The 18,790-nt window shown below is 49.6% G+C and overlaps 1 non-coding gene across 1 annotated transcript; it reads right to left on the reverse strand.

The window, feature by feature from the left end:
• Positions 1-269: 269 nt before the first annotated feature.
• On the reverse strand, positions 270-341 carry TRNAG-UCC (transfer RNA glycine (anticodon UCC)). The gene has a single exon. It is a non-coding gene; the product is annotated as a tRNA-Gly (tRNA).
• Between the last annotated feature and the right edge of the window lie 18,449 nt (positions 342-18,790).

Here is an 18,790-nt window from a genome sequence, read left to right on the forward strand (position 1 = left end):
CACAAAACACATTGTTTCAGAGTAGCAGCCGTGTTAGTCTGTATTTGCAAAAAGAAAAGGAGGACTTGTGGCACAGCTCACTTAGAATCATAGAATATCAGGGTTGGAAGGGACCTCAGGAGGTCATCTAGTCCAACCCCCTGCTCGAAGCAGGACCAACCACAATTTTTGCTCCAAATGGCCCCCTCAAGGATTGAACTGACAACCCTGGGTTTAACAGGCCAATGCTCAAACCACTGAGCTATCCCTCCCCCAAAACATCACATCCCTGCATTGGCCGGGAATTGAACGCGGGTCAACTGCTTGGAAGGCAGCTATGCTCACCACTATACCACCAATGCATCTAACTTCATTGAAAGCTCATGCTCAAATAAATTGGTTAGTCTCTAAGGTGCCACAGGTCCTCCTTTTCTTTTTGCGAAAACACACTGTGCTACTCTACACAACGACAACATGACCCACTGCACTACACAAGCACACTGCCACACGGCATCCACTACACCACAGCCCCCACGCCATGCCACTAATCAGCAACACACTGCTCCACTACCCACAGTGTATTACACTCTGCAACTCAACAGTACCCTGAAGAACACCACACTGCACAATGCGCTGCTCCACAACACAGTTTGTTACATTTCACACCACACAGCTACAGACTGCTCCTCAGTTCACACTCTCCTACACTGCTCCACATCACAGAATCTACTACACAACACAACAGTCAGCTCCACAACACAACAGCACACTTCTCCACAACATGCATTCTATTACACAACAAAACACACTGCTCCACATCACAACACACTGCTCCACAACATGCACTCCACTCCACTATACAACACACCACTCCCCAACTGCACTGCAACACACTGCTCCACAACTCATACTTTAGAACACAACACAGCAGCACACTGCTCCACAACACAACAGCACACTGCTCCAGAACATGCACTCCGCTGCACACCAACACCCTGCTGCACAGCCACACACTCTACCACACTACACACCAACACACACCGACCTGAGACAGCCCCTGCCTCTCTTACCCTGGGTCCCTTTGCGAGCAGTGCCAGGGCCCAGGCCAGGATGCATGTGGCTGGGAGCGAAGCCATTGTCCTGTCCTCACTGTCCCGGTCCTGGAGCCCCAGCCCCATATATACGGCCTCCCTTGGGGGCTCTTCCCCTTGGCTGCTCCCCAGGGGATTCCCTGTTCACCAGATGGTTTGCCACCTCACTACACTACCATGCCCATGGCATATCATGAATCCTCTATTTCCTGAAACCTGAGCCCCCCTTGCCCACTTGCCTTAGCCAGGCTGTCTCATTGTCCTCCCCAAAGCCACCCCCAAAGCCCAGGGGACCAGATCCACAAAGGGATTCAAAATCAGTGGAAATTAGTTGCTTAAATACCCACATGGATCCACAGAAGGGAGAGATTCAATCCCTCCAGGATACGGCAGCCGGGAATTTTTGCCACAAATATCCAGCTGGAAAGACAGCTCCTGTGCAAGAGAAACAGCACAGAAGAAATTGTCAAGATTTCAATTTTTTAGGATGGAAATTGTTCTGAGATGGCGACTTTGCAGGATGGGGTATTTGGGAGATTTTGACTTTTCAGGATGGGAAATTTTGTCAAAATATCGACAATTTTCACAGCAGGGGAAATCCATTGCCTTCCCACTTCTACTCCTGCACCACATCTATATAGCAACCATGGCTCCCCGGCCCCTCCCTGCTCCTCAGCAGTTTTACACTGAGCCATGTTCCCCTCCCCAGCAAACTACAGGAGCAAGCATGGTTAGCTTTCTGCTGTAGTAGGTTGTTATCCTCTCTCCAGCCCTAAAGGAGGAATGCCAGCCGCTGTCCATACCCCTGCATGAAAGCAGCAGCTTGTCAAAGTCAACTGACGCTGCTCTCAGCATCTCTGACAATCAGTTTATCACCAGGAGCCACTCCTTCTTGGATCACGCCCATTACACAAGTTCCTTGCCAGAATTTGGGGCCTTGGTGCAGTTGGCACCATTCCATGGCAAACAGGCAATTCTGAGGAACATGAGCATTACCTAGGTCTGTTTACATGCCCACCCACTAATTCCTGAGTATATTTCCTTTCCACCAAGCAAACCTGGCAGCTGGTGTCTGGCAGCTGGTCCTTAGGAGGAAAGCATCTGTCACAATGAATTCATCACAGTGTATGGTTCCTGCCACCAAGGGCTGGGAAAAACAGTGCGAGGGGGCTGTGGGTCGGGATTGAGGAGCACCGATGGAGTCGGGGGAGAGGAAGGAGACCAGGACCAGGTTACCAGGGGGGTTACAAGATATAAGGAGAGACATTGCAACAGCTGGGGGTGTGGGGAGCAAGGCTAGGATAGCAGAGGCTGTAGGTTGGGATTGAAGGGCACTGGTTGTAGAGATGGCAGGGAGGAAGCAGCCCAGACACAGAGTCACCGAGATCAGGGCCCCCTCACACTGGGTGCTGCCCAGACACAGAGTCACTGAGATTAGGGCCCCCTCGCACTGGGTGTTGCCCAGACAAAGAGTCACTGAGATCGGGGCCCCGTCGTGCCGGGCGCTGCCCAGACACAGAGTCACCGAGATCGGGGCCCCCTCGCACTGGGTGTGGCCCAGACACAGTCACTGAGATCGGGGCCCCGTCGTGCCGGGCGCTGCCCAGACACAGAGTCACCGAGATCGGGGCCTCATCACACTAAGTGCTGTACAGACACAGAATAAGAGACAGTCCCTGACCCCAGAATTTCACAGTTTTAATGGGCAGCACATAGGATGAAAGGAAAACTCTCCTCCCCCTACTACAGTTGAAGAACAGAGGCTATGGGGACGCAGAGGGACTTGTTCAGGTCTTGTGGTGCTGGGAGCTGAGCCCTGATCTTCTACATCACAAACCAAGAAACCAATTCTTCCTGTGGGGAAAACTGAGGCACACTGCAACCTCAAACCTCAAAGGCACTTAGGAATCTAAATCCCATTGGTTTCCATGCAATCCAGGTGCCTAATTCCCTTTGGGGATCTACAGTCTGCTCACGGTCAGACAGTGACTTGCTAGAAGAGTAGAATCAGCTGTCTTAAAGCCCACCCACATGGGGGAGCACTGCAGAGGCTGATGGGATATATATATACTGCCCCCACCTGAAGAACCTGACAGAGAACCCAGCCGGATCCATTCGGGAGGGATGGGGGGTGATGAAGTGGGGATTTCTTGTAATATTTTGTATGAATAGCCTATCTGCCTCAGTTTCCCCTGTATGCAGCATTATCTAGGTGGTGGGAAAAGGTTGGTTACTCTCTGCAGAGACCCAGGTGTGCTGGACGCCCAGGTGGCCAGGGCCTGGGCCCTGGGTCATGGAGAGTAAGCAAAGACAATGGTCAGGCCAATTGTCCAGACATTTGGTACCTAGCAACTAAGGACCATGGCCCATCCCGCTGCAGGAAGCTGGACAGGTTTCCCCGGAAGACCAAAGGACTGAGGAGGGATCAGGTGGCGGCTGTTACATGTGGGGCAGCTGGCAGATGGAAACTTTCCTGAACTTTGAGTTCGCTTGCCTATTTGATTTTTCACATGCTTACTAATATATGCAAACAAAGGACAAAGAGACTGTGTATGTTGCTTCTGCCTGGCTAGCTGGGTTTGTTACAGATAAGAGCAGTTAAAGAGTTACTGGACATGGTGGGAGTGTAATATATGAGTACACACTTGCAGATTGCCTCAGCTCTTATCTCAAGGCAAGATTAGAAAGGCCAAGGCACAAAACGAGATTAAACTATCTAGGGACATAAAGGGTAACAAGAAAACAGCCTACAAATACATTAGAAGCAAGAGGAAATCCAAGGACAGAGTTATTCAATGAGGGCAGAAAGACAATAACAGAAAATGTGGAAATGGCAGAGGTGATTAATGACTTCTTTGTTTTGGTTTTCACCAAGAAGGTTGGTGGTGATTGGACATCTAACATAGTGAATGCCAGTGAAAATGAGGTAGGATCAGAGTCTAAAATAGGGAAAGAACAAATCAAAAATTACTTATCCAAGTTAGATGTCTTCAAATCACCAGGGTCTGATGAAATGCATCCTAGAATCCTCAAGGAGCTGACTGAGGAGATATCTGAGCCATTAGCAATTATCTTTCAAAAGTCATGGAAGATGGGAGACATTCCAGAAGACTGGGAAAGGGCAAATATAGTGCCCATCTATAACAAGGGAAATAAGGACAACCTGGGGAATTACAGACCAGTCAGCTTAACTTCTGTACCTGGAAAGATAATGGGGCAAATAATCAAGAAATCAATTTGCAAACACCTGGAAGATAATGAGGTGATAAGTAACTGTCAGCTTGGATTTGTCAAGAACAAATCATGTCAGACCAACCTGATAGCTTTCTTTGACAGGGTAACCAGCCTTGTGGATGCGGGGAAGCAGTAGATGTGGTATATCTTGACTTTAGTAGGGCTTTTGATATTCTCTCACATGACCATCTCATAAACAAACTAGGGAAATACAACCTAGATGGAGCTACTATAGGGTGGGTGCATAACTAGTTGGAAAATCATTCCCAGAGAGTAGTTATCAATGGTTCACAGTCGTGCTGGAAGGACATAACGAGTGGGGTCCCACAGGGATTGGTTCTGAGTCCAGTTCTGTTCAATATTTTCATCAATGATTTAGATAATGGCATAGAGTACACTTATAAAGTTTGTGGATGATACCAAGCTGGGAGGGGTTGCAAGGAGGATAGGATTATAATTTAAAATGATCTGAACAAACTGGAGAAATGGTCTGAAGTAAATAGGATGAAATTCAGTAAGGACAAATGCAAAGTACTCCATTTAGGAAGGAACAATCAGTTGCACACATACAAAATGGGAAATGACGGCCTAGGAAGGAGTACTGCGGAAAGGGATCTGGGGGTCAGAGTGGATCACAAGCTAAATATGAGTCAACAGTGTAACACTGTTGCAAAAAAAGCAAACGTCATTCTGGGCTGTATTAGCAGGAGTGTTGTAAACCAGACAGGAGAAGTAATTCTTCCGCTCTACTCCGCACTGATTAGGCCTCAACTGGAGGGCTCACACAGAGGGGAACACTGGAGGGAAAGAAAAGCCAGTGTTCTCAGTGGTAGCTGATGACAGAACAAGGAGTAATGGTCTCAAGTTGCAGTGGGGGAGGTTTAGGTTGGATATTAGGAAAAACTTTTTCACTAGGAGGGTGGTGAAACACTGGAATGCGTTACCTAGGGAGGTGGTAGAATCTCCTTCCTTAGAAGTTTTTAAGGTCAGGCTTGACAAAGCCCTGGCTGGGATGATTTAATGGGGGATTGATCCTGCTTTGAGCAGGGGGTTGGACTAGATGACCTCCTGAGGTCCCTTCCAACCCTGATATTCTATGATTCATTCTCTCAGCAGTTCCTGAGACCTTACCCTTTCTCTCAGGGGTCCCAGCATAAAACTCCCTCCTGCTGCAGGCAAATACTTTAACCTGAGCTCCATGGAAAAAATCATTACCAAGGAGCAGGGCAAATAGGAGGTGTTCCATTACCCCCACAGTCAAAACACTTTCCAAACCTTCCCACACCACATAGATTTTAGCTAGTGATACAAAGAATCTGCTTTCGCCCACCCCCACAATCTCTGCCATTTGGCCAGGTAACATATGGGCCTTTGGGACCACCCTCTGCCTACCCAGAGAGTTCTGGGCCCCTGTATCCTTCTGCCCCAAGTACTCCCTGCTGTTAATTTGGACAGCCTTAACAAGCTCCATATCTGGTTCTGCAGAGGCTACCCTCAGAGAACCAATATGGTAGGTTTCAATTGCTTGGGGGGGTTCTGTGGTGAGGACAGCAGGACTAACATGAGCTATTGGTTGCCTGCTTCCTCCTAGCACAGGGCATTTATTCCTCAGGTGGTCAGTGGAATTACACTGATCGCACCTTTTGGGCTCTTCTGCTTTTACAGGAGATTTGGGATGAGGGTTAGAGGAATGTTTTTGGGTAAGGGAATGTTTAGGCTCCCAACCCCCTTCTCTCTTCCCAGGGGCAAAATGGGATCCTCCCTTCCCACCAGTTTTAAACCCCCTTTTCTGTGGCCTGCCCTCAATAGATGCCTGAGTTTCTTCGAAGGCATCAGCAAGAGATGCCATCTCATCCACAGACTTTACATCCTTGTCCCATAGACACGGCTTCACATCAGCCTAACATACGCTAAGGAAATGCTCTTGAGCAACAAGATCCAACATCCCCTCAAAACTTGCCACCTCTTTGTCCCTCACCCATTTTCCAACAAATCTTTCATTTTGTTCACATATTCCCCATTACTCATCCCAATATCCCTCTTAAGGTTCCTAAATTTAACTCTATCTGTTTTAGGGGTAATCTGAAAACTTTGCAAAACAGTATCTTTAAATTTACAGGTTTCAGAGTAGCAGTGGTGTTAGTCTGTATTCACAAAAAGAACAGGAGGACTTGTGGCACCTTAGAGACTAACACATTTATTTGAGCATGAGCTTTCGTGAGCTACAGCCAATGAAGTGAGCTGCAGCTCACGAAAGCTGAAATAAATGTGTTAGTTTCTAAGGTGCCACAAGTCCTCCTTTTTTAAACTTACAATAGTCTAAGGCATCTTCACTAGGCATTCCATTGAATACATTTCGAGCTTTACCAGTTAATTTCGCAATCAGGGTAGGAACTCTCTTGTCACCGGGGATTTCATATATTACAAACAGCCTGTCGAAGGTGGTCAGATATTCAGCACTATCATCCTCTTCACTGTATGCAGGACAGACGTGTTCCCATTTGCGGATTTTTGGAGTGATGGGCGCGATTGGGGTCGGGGGGTTCTGGGTCTGCTTGTCTAGCAGGGCCAGTTGCTGTTTTCTCTCTCTTCCTCTTTCTTCTTTCATTCCCTTTTCTTCTTCCCTGGCCCTTCTCTGTGCAGCCTCCTCTCTGGCTGCCTCTTTTTCTTTTTCTTCTCTCTCTCTTTTTCCTTTAGCTCAGGTTCTTTCAGTTGCAATGCTCTCTAGTGCTCCCTCTCCTTTTCTGCCACTCAAAAAGCTCCAACTTTGCAATCGCTACACTGCTTTCCCTCATTTTCCTGCTTTACTGTTCTTACTTCCCTTTTCCCTAAATAAGCAAACAGGAAATAACAAAACTGTGACCTCTTCCTGGCTGTTCCTAGGCACTGCACTTAAGACTCACTTAAAATCACAAATATCCAGTGCTTGAAGTGTGAACTCCAGTTGGAGTAACAAGTTGCACATACACCCCGCTCGCTGCACCACTGTGACGTTCCCCTCTGGTGTTATCTGGATCGGTGATCTGCTCGGTCACTCCAATCCTTGATTCTGGGAGCCAGCCGTACCCTGCTCTGCTGTGAGAACCCCCACTCCCGGGCTGTTCACACACAGCCTCTGGCATGTAAGCTGCTTGGATTGTGCAACCGAATGACACCAGCCAATATCTCCAGTCTCAGCCCTGGTCTACACTACGAGGTTAGGTCAAATTTAGCCGCGTTAGGTTAATTTTATAAACAATGCGGCTACACAACCAACCCCATTCCATCGACCTAAAGCGCTCTTAAAATTGACGGCTGTACTCCTCCCAACCAGGGGAGTAGCGCTAAAATCGACCTGGCTGGGTTGAATTTGGGGTAGTGCAGATGCAGCATTGTGAAATTCAACAGAATTGGCCTCCAGGAGCTATCCCACAGTGCTACAGTGTGATCACTCTGGACAGCACTTTCAACTCCGATGCACTAGCCAGGTACAAAGGAAAAGCCCCGGGAACTTTTGAATTTCATTTCCTGTTTGGTCAGCATGGCGAGCTCAGCAGAAGAGGTGACCATGCAGTCCCAGAATCGCAAACGAGCTCCAGCATGGAGCGAACAGGAGACCCTGGATCTGATTGCTGTATGGGGAGAAGAATCTGTGCAGGCAGAACTCTGATCCAGCAGAAGAAATGCTGATGTATGTGCCAAAATCACACAGGGCATGGTGGAGAGAGGCTACACCAGGGACACACAGGAGTGCCGTGTGAACGTCAAGGAGCTCAGGCAAGCCTACCAAAAGACAAAGGAGGCAAATGGTTGCTCCGGGTCAGAGCCCCAGACATGCCGTTTCTATGATCAGCTGCATACCATTCTGGGGGGGACCCAACCAGTACCCCACCACTGTCCATGGACACCTGCAAGGGGGGGAGTCTCACGCAACACAGAGGAGGATTTTGTGGATGAGGAAGAGGAGGAGGAGAATGCGCAGCAGGCAAGCGGACATCAAGGGACATCATCATAGGGCCTAATCACATCAGCCACAGTATCAGAGGCTCGTTCACCTGCACATCTACCAATGTGATATACGCCATCATGTGCCAGCAATGCCCCTCTGCCATGTACATTGGTCAAACTGGACAGTCTCTACGTAAAAGAATAAATGGACACAAATCAGACGTCAAGAATTATAACATTCAAAAGCCAGTCGGAGAACACTTCAGTCTTTCTGGTCACTTGATTACAGACCTAAAAGTGGCAATACTTCAACAACTGGAAATGGCCCACCTTGTTTATCCCTACAAAAAGCTCCCCCCACCCACTCTCCTGCTGGTGATAGCTCACCTTAAGTGATCACTCTCATTACAGTGTGTGTGGTAACACCCATTGTTTCATGTTCTCTAAGGATATAAATCTCCCCACTGTATTTTCCACTGAATGCATCCAGTGAAGTGGGCTGTAGCTCAAGAAAGCTTATGCTCAAATACATTTGTTAGTCTCTAAGGTGTCACAAGTCCTCCTTTTCTTTTTGCGAATACAGACTAACACAGCTGCTATTCTGAAACCTGTCACACAAACTTAGATGCTTCTCACCACAGGCTGGCTGGTTGTCCTTCAGCCTGTTGTCCCCTTTGATCTGTCACTTGGTGGTGGTGTCTGTAGATGGAGGTGGAAGAGAGAGGAAGAGCATGGAAAACGTCTCTCCTTTTATCATGTTCTTTCTTCCCCCTTGGCTTCAACCCCCGCCCTTCAGAATCAGGTGAGCATTACCTCATTGCAGTCCCAAGCTGACCAAAGGAAGGGGGGTGACTCACTCGAGAGTCCAACAGATCCTTTTGTGCTGCCTAGGCCAGCCCCCTGTGTTCCTGTGAGGCGAGGCTGGGCTGGGTTTGTCCCATTTATGTCCTGGTGAGGGGTGAACTGTCTCTCTGTTCTTGGAGAGTTTTTTCCTGGGCTTATTTTAGGTCATGAAGATACATTTTCAGCCTCATAACTATATTCATGAAATTACAGTCGGTAACATTACTTGTAACAATGATTAACATCACTATAACAACAATGCTCAGTGCATCATGAGCCTTCCGAAGACACCCAACATGACAAACTTTGCATTGGATACCACACAATCATTTTACGTGGATGAACATGGGGTGCTTGGTGTTCCCCCGAGATACAGAGTGTCACAGGGTGCATTTCAGGTACAATTAGGCCTGCTAAGGTGGCGGGGGTGGGACACTGGGAAACAAGGCTCTGTGGCGTGGGAGTTATGGGACACCTGTTTGCTGGAAACTAACCCCAAAAAACATTGCATTGCCTGCACTCCTGGTCTTCTGCTTTCTGTCTGAGTGACACAAACCAGGAGAGAGGGTGAAGGGAAAGCCCTCTAACACCACCAATCAATTTCTCCCTGCCTGAAGAACTTCCTCCCTTTTGTAATCCATAGTTTGTTTATCAGCTATCAATCAATCAATCAATCTCCCAAATCAATAACCGCCCTGGGTCTGTAATCTATGAGTTCTGGGTGCACTACCCAATCAATCAATCAATCAATCAATCAATCAATCCCTGACGCAGTAACCAGCTCAGGTCTTTAATCCATGGCTTCCATGTGAGCTAACATAGAATCATAGAATCATAGAATATCAGGGTTGGAAGGGACCCCAGAAGGTCATCTAGTCCAACCCCCTGCTCAAAGCACGACCAATTCCCAGTTAAATCATCCCAGCCAGGGCTTTGTCAAGCCTGACCTTAAAAACCTCTAAGGAAGGAGATTCTACCACCTCCCTAGGTAACGCATTCCAGTGTTTCACCACCCTCTTAGTGAAAAAGTTTTTCCTAATATCCAATCTAAACCTCCCCCACTGCAACTTGAGACCATTACTCCTCGTTCTGTCATCTGCTACCATTGAGAACAGTCTAGAGCCATCCTCTTTGGAACCCCCTTTCAGGTAGTTGAAAGCAGCTATCAAATCCCCCCTCATTCTTCTCTTCTGCAGGCTAAACAATCCCAGCTCCCTCAGCCTCTCCTCATAACTCATGTGTTCCAGTCCCCTAATCATTTTTGTTGCCCTTCGCTGGACTCTCTCCAATTTATCCACATCCTTCTTGAAGTGTGGGGCCCAAAACTGGACACAGTACTCCAGATGAGGCCTCACCAATGTCGAATAGAGGGGAACGATCACGTCCCTCGATCTGCTCGCTATGCCCCTACTTATACATCCCAAAATGCCATTGGCCTTCTTGGCAACAAGGGCACACTGCTGACTCATATCCAGCTTCTCGTCCACTGTCACCCCTAGGTCCTTTTCCGCAGAACTGCTGCCGAGCCATTCGGTCCCTAGTCTGTAGCTGTGCATTGGGTTCTTCCGTCCTAAGTGCAGGACCCTGCACTTATCCTTATTGAACCTCATCAGATTTCTTTTGGCCCAATCCTCCAATTTCTCTAGGTCCTTCTGTATCCTATCCCTCCCCTCCAGCGTATCTACCACTCCTCCCAGTTTAGTATCATCCGCAAATTTGCTGAGAGTGCAATCCACACCATCCTCCAGATCATTTATGAAGATATTGAACAAAACCGGCCCCAGGACCGACCCTTGGGGTACTGCACTTGATACCGGCTGCCAACTAGATATGGAGCCATTGATCACTACCCGTTGAGCCCGACAATCTAGCCAGCTTTCTACCCACCTTATAGTGCATTCATCCAGCCCATACTTCCTTAACTTGCTGACAAGAATACTGTGGGAGACCATGTCAAAAGCTTTGCTAAAGTCAAGAAACAATACATCCACTGCTTTCCCTTCATCCACAGAACCAGTAATCTCATCATAAAAGGCGATTAGATTAGTCAGGCATGACCTTCCCTTGGTGAATCCATGCTGGCTGTTCCTGATCACTTTCCTCTCATGCAAGTGCTTCAGGATTGATTCTTTGAGGACCTGCTCCATGATTTTTCCAGGGACTGAGGTGAGGCTGACTGGCCTGTAGTTCCCAGGATCCTCCTTCTTCCCTTTTTTAAAGATTGGCACTACATTAGCCTTTTTCCAGTCATCCGGGACTTCCCCGGTTCGTCACGAGTTTTCAAAGATGATGGCCAATGGCTCTGCAATCACAGCCGCCAATTCCTTCAGCACTCTCGGATGCAACTCGTCCAGCCCCATGGACTTGTGCATGTCCAGCTTTTCTAAATAGTCCCTAACCACCTCTATCTCCACAGAGGGCTGGCCATCTCTTCCCCATTTTGTGATGCCCAGCGCAGCAGTCTGGGAGCTGACCTTGTTAGTGAAAACAGAGGCAAAAAAAGCATTGAGTACATTAGCTTTTTCCACATCCTCTGTCACTAGGTTGCCTCCCTCATTCAGTAAGGGGCCCACACATTCCACACAGTAAGGGGCCCACACAATCAATCAATCCCCCATCAATATCCCCCTTGGGTCAGTAATCTATGGCTGCTGTAGGAGCTGCCAATCAATCGATCAATCCACCAACCAGTCCATCCCCCAGTCATTCTCCCCCGCTCCAGCCCTGTGATCTCACCAGTCCACTACAGGCTCTGCGGGGAGCCTGACTTCAGCCCTTAAACTCTGATTTCTGTTCCTCCCAACCACCCTCCTCAACCCCTGCAATGCAGGGTGGTGTCACCCAGTGGCTAGAGCCCTGGCTGTTCATCCCAAGGTTCTCCCCAGCTCTTCACAAAGGAGGCTGGGCTGGCCATTTGACAGATGGGGAAACTGAGGCATGGATCGGGGCCCTGCCCAGGGGCACGCAGCACAGCTGGGTCCATGTTGGGTGTTCAGGTGACCCTGGAGGGTCCTCTAGTACTGTGGAGGGCAGAAAATGCGTGCCTCATGTGGGCAGAAATGAGAGGGACCAAGCACCCTGGCAAGAGGCGGGCAGTGGGATTGCCCCTTTCTGAGCCACCTTTAGCAGCCATCCAGGGGGCAGTGTGGCCTAGAGGCTAAAGCCTGATTCTCAGGACTCCTGGGTTCTATTCCCTGCTGTGCCAGGCCCTTTCACTTTTTCTGCCTCAGTTTCCCTCCCTGCACAATGGGGCAAGCAGCCCTAGCCTCCCCCAACACTTGGTGTGCTGCAGTCTGGGAGAGCTGGGGAGGTGCTGTTCCATATACCCAGGGTGGGGGAAACAGGATGTCCCAGACCCACAGGGGGGCTGGTTTGGGGCAGGAGGGCCAGGCTGGAGCTGGGGAAGGCCCCATTCCCTGTGGGAGTGAGGTATGGTTGGGTCTTGGATCTTGGGGGCAGACGGTGACAGCAGAATGTTGTGGGAAGTGCAGGGGGTGGGTATGACAAGGGAAGGGGGCCAGTAGTAGGTGGTGGTGACAGGGCACAGGGCAGCGGGCTGGAGGCTCAGAGGTTTGGTCCAAGGAGGTGGAGAAGCCATGCGCTTTCCCTTAGGGACATAGTGAAGAAGGGGCCCCCCGATCTCTGGACCTGTGGCTCCGTGACTCAGGACTGTTGGCATTTGAGCCAGGATGTTTTGCTTTTTTCCTGGTAGGGTGTTAAAATGCAGGAACTTGCTCACCATGCCTGGCCAAATCTCACTGCCAAACCCACCCCCTCCCCCTGCAAAGGGCCCTGTTGGGTTTGGTTCAACCACTTCTCCTTCTCCACAAGATTATTTGCTAAAATCCCAGGGGTGGGAGTCACTGTGTATTACAGATCCATTGGCCCTCTGTGATGTTATTGACATGAACAGTGACCGTATAGATCAGTGTTGCAACCAAGATCCTATGGTTGCCCAAAATCTTGTACAAAGGAGATCAAGTAAGGTGTCTACAAAAAGGTTGCAATTTTCTGGTTATGATTATGCTGTCTGTATGTGTGTATCATTTTTGTATTTGAAGTTATGAATACTGACTATGTACTTGGGGATTGGTCCTGCTTTGAGCAGGGGGTTGGACTAGATGACCTCCTGAGGTCCCTTCCAACCCTGATATTCTATGACTCTATGACTCTGTGACTTGTATCTCAATGTGTTTGATTCTAAGGGCACGTCTACACTGGCAAAGTTACAGAGCTGGCAGTTACAGCGCTTCTCAGATAGCGCCGAAGGAAAACCGCTGTTGTGTGTTCTGTCACAGAGTGTGGGAACGTCCGGGCCCTGCACCCCTCTTCCTGGGATTCACTCTGACTCTCAGCCAGCCAGTAAAACAGAAGGTTTATTGGACAACAGGAACACAGTCCAAAACACAGCTTGTGGGTACACCCAGGACCCCCTCAGTTAAGTTCTTCTGCGGGAGCAGGGAGCTCAGACCCGAGCCCTGGGGTTCCCTGCATTCCACCACCCAGCACCAAACTGAAAATCAAACCCCGCCACTCAATATCTCCACAAGAGGCTCTCTCCTGCAGTCTCTCTCCACATTCCCCGGGCAGAGGTGTTACCTGACCCTCCCCCTCCTGGCTCAAGTGACAGGCTCTCAGGTCTCCCATCCCCAGGGCACATTCCCAGGTCAACACTCCCCCATCCCTGCTGCGTCACATGTTCACACTGGCAGCTGCCTGTGCAATAGCACGTTCACACTTGCGGCGCTATTCGGAGCGGTGCACTCTGGGCAGCAATCCCACACAGCATCTCTTTCTCTTTTGCCGCTAAGACTTGTGGGAAGGCGGAAGGGGTCGCGGGGCATCCTAGATCCTGTCCCAATTGCCCCGTGATGCATTGCTTCACATCCCAGAAATCCCTGTCCTTCCGTCCGCATTTGGCACCATCTTTCAATGGTTTGTGTACTGTGCAAGCCTCTTTCTGGCTGCAGGAATGGATCCCGAGCTGTTGACAAGAATGCTGTTCGCACTGGCCAACACGTCACGAATGGCAGTGGAGTTATTCCTTAAACTACCAAGGCAAGAAGAGTGCGACATTGATCTCACCACACGTAGTAGCTATGACATGAGAATGCTTGTGGCATTCACGGAGGTGCAGACCACAGCGGAACGCCGCTTTTGGGCTCAGGCAACAAGCACTGAGTGGCAGGATCACATCATGATGCACATCTGGGATGATGAGCAGTGGCTGCAGAAATTTTGCAAGAGGAATGCCACATTCATGGGACAGTGTGATGAGCTCTCACCAGCCCCACGGTGCAAGGACATGAAAATGAGAGCTGCCCTGCCATTGGAGAAACACGTGGCGATTGCACTGTGGAAGCTGGCTACTCCAGGCTGCTACCGATCAGTCGCTAACCAGTTTGGAGTGGGAAAGTCGACCACTGGATTTTTGTTGATGGAAGTGTGCAGGGCCATTAATGGCATCCTGCTCCAAAAGACCGTGACTCTGGGCAACGTGCGTGAGATTGTGGATGTCTTTGCACAAATGGGCTTCCCTAACTGCGGAGGGACGACAGATTGCACGCAAATTCCAATTCTGGCACCAGACCACCTAGCCACCGAGTACATTAATCGCAAGGGGTATTTCTCAATGGTTCTCCAGTTGCTTGTGGATCACCGTAGGCATTTCAGAGACATTAACGCAGGCTGGTCTGGAAAGGTGCATGACGCACGCATCTTTCAGAACACTGGCCTGTTCAAGAAGCCGCAAGCAGGGACTTTTTCCCCAGACCAGAAGATCACCACAGGGGAAGTCGAAATGCCCATTGTGATCCTGGGAGACCCCGCCTACACCTTAATACTGTGGCTCATGAAGCCATACACAGGGCAACTTGACAGCAGTAAGGAGCAGTTCAACAACAGGCTGACCAAGTGGAGAATGATTGTGGATTGTGCATTTGGCTGTTTAAAAGGCCACTGGTGAAGTTTGTATGGGAAGCTGGACATGGCTGATGACAATATTCCTATGCTTATAGCCATGTGCTGTACGCTCCATAGTATTTGTGAAGGGAAGGGTGAAAGCTTCCCTGAGAGCTGGACCACAGAGGCTCAGCGCATGGAGGCTGAGTTTGAACAGCAAGAGACCAGGGCTATTAGAGGGGTACAGCGCGGGGCCATAAGGATCAGGGATGCTTTGAGGCAGAAATTTGAAGCTGAAAGCCACTAATATTTGTTGCTATGCTCGGGATTGCAATGCTTGTAATGCTAGGAGGTTACTGGTGCACATGATGCAAGAAGGGGCCTTAACATAACTGTATGTTGCTTTGCAGTGCTCTTTTTGCTTTCACTTAATAGAATAAAGATTGCTTTCAAACCAACACAATTCTTTTACTGAAAGACAACAACCAGAGGAGAGAGCCAAATGAAAAAATTCATCAGCAGGGAGGGGGATGGGAGAATGGAAGGAATGAGGGAATGGAAGGTCTCAAAAGGAGGAGGGGTCCCGGGATGGCTACAGATTTGTGTATGTCCAGGGATTGTACCCAACCTTCTCCTTTGGAGTATGATGCAGTGGGGCCAAACTGCAGAGGGATGGGTGTTGAGTGCAGGGGGTATTGGGAGTCCACACTGCTGGACTGTGAGGAGGGAGGAGTGGAATGCGGCGGGTAGAGAGTGGAGCCAGGAGGTCGATAACAGTGTGTTGGCGGTGTGTGGGGGGAGCTCATAGGAAAGAATTTTACAACAGCAGCTGCAGGGGAGGGCGGGCGCAGAGCTGCTCGGTTTGAAGAGCTAGTACCACCTGGAGCGTGTCCACTTGGCGCTCCATAACTGCTAAAAGCCACTCCATGGCTTCCTTCTGGTGTGCCTCATTCTCCTTTCGTTCCCTCTTCTCGCTGTTCCACCTCTCCTTCAATTCCTTTTTCTCAGCAGCAAACTGCATCCTTTTTCTCTGCATCACTGTAGAGTGGCCTGATAATCATTCCTGTTCCCACACTTTCCACAGGAGGTGATCATTATGGAAGATATCTTGCTGCTGAGGGTGAGCAGGGAATCAAGGGAGGGTCTTCTCCAAACATGCGGCTTCCGCCCTGGCCCCTATGCGGCTAGCCTGTGTGCAGCTTTGGTTCCCTCCCCCCACCCACCATGACGGCACAATGGCATAGGAAAGTTACCATTAATGGGGCAAGAAACAAAGCAGCTCTGCTGAGGAACCTGGGGAAGTGGATTGCCCAATATCTCCACAAGAGTTTCCTGGAGATCTCTGAGGGAGATTCATGTGAAGTGAGGGAGTGTATCAACAGCCAGTTCTGCTGCTCAAACTAGGCAGGAGGTGGGAGACAAGCCTGCTTTCTGCAACCCTCCCACCCCCAGCAACTTGCTTCAGCAATTCCCCAAATCAGATCCACTTACCAGGGGCCTCCTCTCCTGTTTGCGCTTCGCCAAGATCCGACTGATGTGAGTGGCTAGGCTCCTCCGGTGTAGAGAAGAGCTCCTGGCTGCATGCAATTCTGACCTCTGAGTCATCCTCTGCCTCTGGTCCCTATGAGGCTAGCCTGTGTGCAGCTAGGGGTCCCCCTCCCCCTCTTCATCCAAGAATGCCTCCTCCTGGCTCAGTCCACTCTCAGCTGGCAACGAAGTCAATAAAGTATCCACAGGGGACTTCACAGTGGAGGTGGGGTCACCACTGAGTATCACGTCCAGCTCTTTGTAGAACCGGCAGCTCATGGGTGCAGCACTGGAGTGGCAGTTTGCCTCCAACGCCTTGTGGTAGGCGTTCCGCAGCTCCTTCACTTTGACCCTGCACTGAAATGTGTCCCAGTCATGGCCCTTTTCTATCATGCACCTAGAAATTTGTCCATAGGTATGATCATTACGTTCTGTAACCTTTTGAAAACTTTGTAACTTTTAGTCATTGTTAGCATAGTCTTTTAAATTTTGTAACTTTTGCAAGCTTTGTAACCTTTTCAGTGACCACTTGTATAACCTCCAAGCTTTGCAATATTCCATCACGCAATCAGGGAGAGTGTGAACAAGGGAGTGTATGTGGGACTGGGTGGAGAGGAACTGCAAGGAGAAAAGAGCCTGGAGACAGGAGCCAGGTGTGCCTGATGTAATCTGCCCTGAGAAGGCAATCACAGGGTGCTGTAAAGAAAAGAAGAACCTGGTATGCATGAAAAGAACAAGGTCTGGGAATGCTTCTTGGTGACGGACACAGAAGGAAAACTCAAGTGTACATGACAGGAGCCGCCCAATTCCAATAAAAGGAAGAGAGCATGTTCACAAGCCCCTCTTCTTGACCTGGTCGCCAGCCCAGACCTATGACCACATGCAGACATACCAGATCTACTATGCTTCGGCTTCTCAGCTTCCTCTGCTGTTTCTGGTAACTCTCCGCCTGCGTGAGTGTGTGGGTACATGAGGATATGAATGTGTTGAATGTGTACATGCATGAATCAGCTACATCCCTTTCTATTTGATCCAATAGCAGCATTTAATAAAACCAATATAAGTGTAAACCCAAGGGTTGGTTTCTAGTGAAATCTAGGTAACATTAGTGGTGGAGAATGCGGGTAACCACCGATAGGGTACACTAGAGGAAAGGGGTGACATGGAGTAGAAAGCACCTACAGGTAGCCTAGGAATCCCGGTGCACCTGCTCCCCCTTCCTGTTTTTGGGCATGATGCCACTGTTCAGAAAGGCAAAGAGGTCCCCCCCAAATCCACAATGGAGGGGAAGGTGGCAAAAATTCCCCTCCTCCTCCTCTGGGCACACTCCAAGGGTGGTGACCCATGCGTCCCAGGGTGGTTTCATCAGGTGGACATAGAAAATATGTACCAGAAATATTGTGAGTTTTATCATCTGGATTCAAAGACTAAGGATTGGGCGGTGGCATGGTTGTTGTGGCAAACTTGTTGTGCTTGGCAAACTGCTAATGCGGATTATAATTCTGAAACTATGCAAGTGAAGCAGGAGTTGGAGTGAGTGAGGGCGGGAAGGGAAATGTGGAAGGCACAAGCGCAAGTGGCAGGGGCAAGTTGTCAGCACCTAGCAATCTCAGCCGTCAAGGCTCTGGAGAGAGCTGAACAGGCCGAGGAAGAGAGGGAACAATCGAAGGAGTTGGAGGTCAAGGTGAAGTGTTTGCAGGGATTGCTGTTAGAGCAGAGAAACCATCCAGGCGGGAGAGCAGCAGGACCTCCAGGATTAGGGACAAAGATGCCGCTCCAATATGACCCTGGAGACTGGGACATAGGGTATGACCCTGACCCAGGATGGCTGCCAGATGGGGTAGAAGCTCGGCTGGCCCTGGTGGTAGCTACGCAATGGTTAACTTTCCAGCACGGTCCCCCGGCCTAGGGAGGGAGCTCCGGATCCATAACCAGGGTAACTGTGCAGGAAATAGCCTTGACCCCCCCTGAAATAACTTCTCTGACCCAGGGATTAGAGCTGGCCAAGGTAAGCAAATTCTCGGAATGGGCATATCAATTTTTGGCGGCGATAGAGGATCAAGGGTTAAACCCAGAGGAGGTTAGGAAGCTGTTGAGGACGGCATTCACAGTACCGGGGTGTGGTACGGGAATTGCACTGCGGATGCAGGTGACCAGACGGTGGTAGTCCCCGTTCGCACTGGTTCACAATTTGGCTCAAGGAGAGGCATTGCAGGAGGTCAGCCATCAGTATGCAGCAGGCTCCTCTGCTCCTGGGGAGACCCTTGCTGTCTTTGTGGAGAGAATGG

This window comes from Lepidochelys kempii, chromosome 23 (assembly GCF_965140285.1).
Source record: "Lepidochelys kempii isolate rLepKem1 chromosome 23, rLepKem1.hap1, whole genome shotgun sequence".
NCBI classification, from domain to species: Eukaryota; Metazoa; Chordata; order Testudines; family Cheloniidae; genus Lepidochelys; species Lepidochelys kempii.